We start from the raw sequence: 6,508 nt of genomic DNA on the forward strand, positions 1-6,508 counted from the left end.
GTGTGAACAGCTGATTGTGTTTCTTAATGTACAACTTGGTCAGCTCAACAGAATTGAACAGATGTAGTTAATTTTTGTGACTGGGAACTGCTCATTTCTCCACTGATACACCTGATTTTGTGTTTGGATAATGTCAGCTTGTTAGCTAGCAACTAACCATCACTGTCTTGTTGTAAACACATCTGATTTTCACACTGGCTAAAGCAAATATTAGAGCTAGTAGTGGGACATGTTAACATCAACATTAGTTAGTTTAGCTTTGCTAAATTAGCCTGTTGGCTAGTTAGCTATAGCTAACAAAGCCAAAAACCATCTGTTTGTCCAGGTTAACTGAGCTGACTCTTCTCAAGCTACCAGTCAGAGTGTTTCAGTGTAGAGACAAGAACCAGAGGACGAGGGCTAAAGACAAGATAGTTTTCTGTCACAATAAACTAAATTTGGAAACAAAACTACTTTATCAGATCATTCACTTTTGCTTATTGCTGAATTGACCTACACTCACCACCACAATCTCTTTCTCTTCTCTTTGTGCTACAACTGCAAAGCCTCTATAGCCACTTTAGTGTATATTCCATAGGGATATCAGAGCACAGGGCCAGCTACAGAACAACACCCCAGGAGTTGGTCAGGATTTAGTGTCTTGCTCAAGGATGCTTCCTGTTTTGAGGAGTTGAACCCCGGTCCTCCAGTTGAAGGACGGAGTAACCACTAGGCCACCGTAGCACTTACAGGTAACACAGACACAATCCCATGACCTACAGTCCCTACAGTCCTCTACAGACGTGGGAGGTGGTTCATGTGATTCAGTCGGCTGCAGTGGGTCACAAGTCTGAGTCTATTCACTTTTATTTCTTATTTGCTTTGCTTTGAGACAGTGCCTTTGGGAAAAAAAACTGTACTTGTAGGATATACTAAGTGAAAAGCGAAAGATGATTGTGACAGAGGGCACCATGGACATGAACGGAGCTTGGGTAGGACAGAAGGCGGACAGAGTGAAGGGGAGAGAGAGAGAGAGAGAGAAAGTGAGTGATAATGAGACAGAGAGACAAACAGAGGATGAACTGACGGTGACAGTTTAATCTTTCTAATTACAACAACTCTCCCTCCATGGGTTGGAAGACTAATCCCGTTCTCCCCCCTCCCCTCGCCTCTCTGTCTGTTTGTCTGTCTCTGTTTCTCTCTCTCCATACTACTCTCTACAATATACAGTATATTTCCTCTGTTCATTTGTCTGTGTTCACATTTTCTCTCCTCTCTTCCTCTACTCCTACCGCTTCCACTCAATCCACTTCAGACTTGAGGTTGGTTCACTTTGAATTCAGTCCATAAAAAAAAAACAAAACACTTAACTAAATTCACATCATGATTTTGTTATCAATAACTTCTTTATGGACAGGATGTAGGGACCTTACAATGGCAAAAGGTTTTCAGTTTTTTAATTGATTGAATTAAAAATTGAAAATTGAGCCCTTCTGCTCTGTCCACCTTGCATCTGCCTTTCCCCATCCACTTAATCAACATCTAAGCTGTTCTTTCATTTAATCCAGCCCAAAGTCAGTTTACAACATCCACTCTTCTAAAAGTAGAAAGCCTGGACAGACCATTACTGTAACATATTCCCTTATTCTAGCCCCTACCTCTGTACTCAACTTGCTCCCATGACAGTTTTACAATTACAATCTTCCATTACAGATAGAAACCCTACCTGGGCCAAGCCTGGGATGGACCAGCGCCCTCCAGCTTCACTAAAGGGAACTGCAGCCACTCAGCATGTCAGCACTAAAGAACACACCAGGCAGCCTAGGGCAGATTACAAGCAGTTGTTGTTCTATTTGTGATGACGACAGGGGATCAAATACGATGGGGGGCGTTGTGCAGCAGGACATAAATAAAAGCCATCTCATTCATGGGCAACAAGTACAAAGTTCAGCAGCATCCACCCTTAAAAAGATTCATTAACAACTAGCAGCAAATTAGCAGGATGACTACATACAGTATATACACATACTGTATATAAGCAATCAATTCCACCCGATGGTGGAGGGGTGGATCCAAAGTCAACTGCACTCCAGCAGCCTGCAAGTTCAAATGGGTGGACAGATATTTCCCAGGCAGCCTTTGGCTGCAAACATCACTACATCATTAAATTCGACAAATGGGTTTCATTGTTATGTATTGCATAATTATGCCAAAAACATGATTATCAGGGTAAGGGCTATGCATTGCAAAGTCCTGTAACGTCTTACAGTCCCAGAACTCCATTGTCCACAAGTTGCTATTTTCATTCCCCGAAGTATTTAAATGGGGAGAATGATCAATGTTGAGTACAAAACTGAGATTGCCATCAAAAGCTACAAAGGTCACAGAAGCATTACCTGTGGTTGTGTCTTAATATTAATTATTTCTCAGGTTTCATAAAACCTGATAGGCTCTATTCCTAAATTGTGTTTCTGATGGAGTGGACAGTGGGACCTGACCTGTGAAATGGCATGAGAGCTGCTTCTGAAGCGGTGCAGATATTGGGATCAGAACTTTGTTGACTTCAGTGTAACATTTGACCACTAATTAATTAACTAACAGCACTTAGAAAAAATACATACAATTCTTTCAATGTAATCTAATGGGATTATTTGATAGATAGATAGATAGATCCTATCAATTCATCAGTAAAATAACTGGTTTCCCCTCTCTGAGTCTCTGCAGCAGAACACACTACAGACATCCAAGTTCTAGAAAAGCAAACATTCCTTTAAATTGTCGCCTTATATCACAAGAAAGAAAAAGAGAGAGAGACAGTTGCTTGAAATCATAGTCCCATTTGTATTTAATTATACACAAAGTCAGATTGCACTTGTCATTTAGCCTGTGTTTGGTGTAAACCACAAATCTTAAAGATTATAAAGTAAAATCCGCGGAGGTTCGGAAATTGATATTGATGAAGATGAATGATGTATACGAGGACTAGAGAAGACAAACACACTCAAAACGAAGCTTGCAGTAAGTGTGTACATAACTGTATCGGTGGTATTAGGTACAGAGTTAAAGAGTCTGTGGAGTAAACAGTAGTTGTGCAATGATATCCATGGTGCCGAACCTGTTGATAATGAAAATATGGGACGTACAAAGCCAGACAGAATGGTCTTACCTTGGTATTTTTAGCAGGAGAGCCTCGGTCGTCCATGGACTGTCTGGTCATCGACTAGTGTCCAACACGTCGCCTATCACAAATCACACATGCCTAGGCTTACAACAGGCCGTGTTCTGCTCTGCCTGGCTTAAGACACAAACACACACACTCAAGCATGCATGCACCCACTCACACATACTCTCTCTCACACACACACATACACACACACACACACACTGAGCTTTAGCAAGGAACAGGGATCCTTGCCCCTAATCCAAGACTCCTTGATGCATATTTATGAGAGGGTGACAGAGGAGTAAGAGAGAAACTCACACACACACATAGATAACTAATACACAAGCAGTCACAAAAAATTTTAAAGACAGGAAAATATAGACAGAGTAAGGCGAGATATATATATATATTAACACAGCAAGTGTGTTTGTGTGTGTGTGTGAGAGAGAGAGAGAGAGAGAGAGAGAGAGAGAGAGAGAGAGAGAGAGAGAGAGAGAGAGAGAGAGAGAAAGAGAGAAAAAGAGAGACACAGATTACTGAAGCAGTGTTTCAGTCTGTCTGCCTCCCGGTCTACCTAACCCATTTACAGCCACCTGCAACCCACTGGGCCAAAGGCATCCTGCCAAGTAGTACAGTCAGTCTACTTAGCCTCGTTGTGTGTGTGTGTGTGTGCGTGCGTGCGTGACGAAGGAGCAAGTAAGGGACAGAGATGTAAAGGAGGGAGAACCACACAACACAGTCATTGTCATGCTGACATTAACATACAATCATTCTCTTTCTTTTCTCTCTCTCTTGCACAAACACACACATACAGCATACCAGTCTCTCATTCTTGTTAAAAGCCAGTGTGTGTGAGTGCTGAACGTCATTCCAATCAGCATCAGCTGAAGTACTGGGTTAATCCTCATTGCAACACACTCAAATCCACACACACACACACACACACACACACAGGCACACACATAAACACAAAGTGAAGAGTGGGGGAGAGAGGAAAAAGTGGAAAGGAATAATGAGACCAGGTGTACTATGAACAGTCCTGTGAGGTTCAACATCAGGCTAATTCCTCTTGTCAAACAAAAACAGCTGGACATGGAAACTATCATGAGACTCAACTTTGACGTCAGGACTTGGAAATGAGGTCAAACAGGTTCATAAATTCACAATTCTGCTTTATTCTGCATCCATACCTTGATAGATGTCCTTTTTCCTTCACAGGCTGCAAGATAAGCATCACAGATGTGGGAATCACCCTTTGCTCTTAAAATCTTAAAGTAAATCATATAAAAATACAATATAAAGTAGGCTATATGCCCTTACAGGAGTCCAGTTATTTAGTCACTGTTGAGGAATTCAGTAACTTTTGGCCATGCAAAAATTTTAATTATAACTTTTTGGAACACCATTCAGTTTCAGGTCCAAGTTTTATTATTCTCTTCAGTTGGAGTGGATACCTTGTAAGGCTTTAGCTGTGGCTAACAATTTAAGCTATAGCTTAAAATTAAGCTAACCGTTCAGAATTCTACCGGTTTGATGAAATGAGAGGCAGTTTGGTGATAAAAACACACTAGAAATATTCTCTACTCAGAGGATATTGCTAACCTTGATTTATCTTCTGGAAATCATGGGTGTCTTTCGACTCCTTCGGCCATGAAACCGTGCTTCCTTTGTAACCAAGTCTATTAAATCAGAATTTTGCCTATTTAAACTTTTAGCACCGTTCCTCAGTTCTGATTGGCTGAGCAACGTCGGTATACTTGTTCGAAGCCGTTGTAAATTACCCAACAAACGCACCTGTGACAGCAAAATAATTAATTTAAATTTTAACGGCTACAGGAAAATCGCCACTCATAGTGCTTGACAGAAGAAACACATTTAATTATCACGAGGCTATTATCATTAATTAAAAATAATAGATTCTTTGAACATTTGCAGTCTTTCTGTTTTAATGTAATGGCCTGTTAGTCTTTTATAAAAGCAACTGTACTTAATCATTTTTGTTTTTATGGTGGGCCTCCAGTGTCAGCTACATAGAAATATAAAAAATAATAGAAAAGGCATATAGGCCTACTTAAATGATAATTCATAATAAAATAATAATAAAACAATGTAGCCTAGACTTCATTAGTCTCTTTTCCATATGTATTTATTCATTAATGTATTACTATTATTATTATTATTATTATTATTATTATTATCATCATTACTTACACAGCAATAAAATACAATGATAAACGAGGAGTTGCAATAATTAATTTGTGCAGGAGAGATAAAATGCCACAAGAGTTTATAAAAACGTCTTGCCTCAAAATAATCAAAATCATGATGACAGGCAAACATACAACTGCAATGTACCAGAGTCTATAATGACAACAGAAACAAAATCAAGGAGAAACGTCATCTGTATCCAGTCTAAATAAGCTTCTGCTTCACGGTATGCTCCAGTGCCTTTTATCTCACACCAATTACAATTTTCATCCAACCAGGGCTTCATATAATGTGACACTGTTTTACCTAATTCAAGTTGCTCTGTTGATTCAGCGCCAGTTAGCGGAGAATCTTGAGAATGTGCATTCACACAATGGGTGATTTGTTCAAATTTGGGTGATGGGAAAAAAAATTATTCTCCTCGACATTCCCCCAAATCTATAGTTAATAGGAGAGATGCATTCAACAGTTTGTGCAAGCAATAGGCCTTTTCATCCAATCTCAAATTACTCTTTGTACATACACTTTTCTATAGGCCTAAACCTCTCATTGAATCATTCAAATGATTCAATGAAATGGATTCAATCCCATTCAATGATTCAATGGCATTGCATGATTCAATGATTCAGTGAGAGAATTAATCTATGCTAGTGTTTCCAGAGCTATGGTTCAGGATCCAGGTCAAATAGTTCCTTTGGCCCAAGTCAAAGAGACTCTGATTTATAATAATTACCAAAGACACTAAAGTGAAATACGATAAGAAATCATTTCCATCCTTCTTATATTATGCAACAGGAGATTTGCCAGCTAAGCTCTAGATTGATTGATACTAGCACTGCTGCCTCTAAATCACACCCAGATAAAAGAAAATACCATTCCTCTGAGGAAGGATTTCTAGGAAGGAAACTGTTGGGTGTGTTATCAATCAACCTACCAATCTGTCATCAGTCAAATCTCACAGCACCATCTACTTTAGCTATTGGTTTGCCCATCTTTCCAAATTCCAACTTCCAATTCCACATTTTATGTCCCCATCTCTCTCTCTGGGTCCCTCCTCACTGCTGTGGCAAATGTGCTATTCTATTTAAATCTACTAAGGAGAGCTGGCCGAGTCCTCTGGAGGTGTCAGGAGGCTGAGCCAACAACGTTCGTCTTTCT

The sequence above is a fragment of the Centroberyx gerrardi genome, chromosome 6 (genome assembly GCF_048128805.1).
Source record: "Centroberyx gerrardi isolate f3 chromosome 6, fCenGer3.hap1.cur.20231027, whole genome shotgun sequence".
NCBI lineage: Eukaryota > Metazoa > Chordata > Actinopteri > Beryciformes > Berycidae > Centroberyx > Centroberyx gerrardi.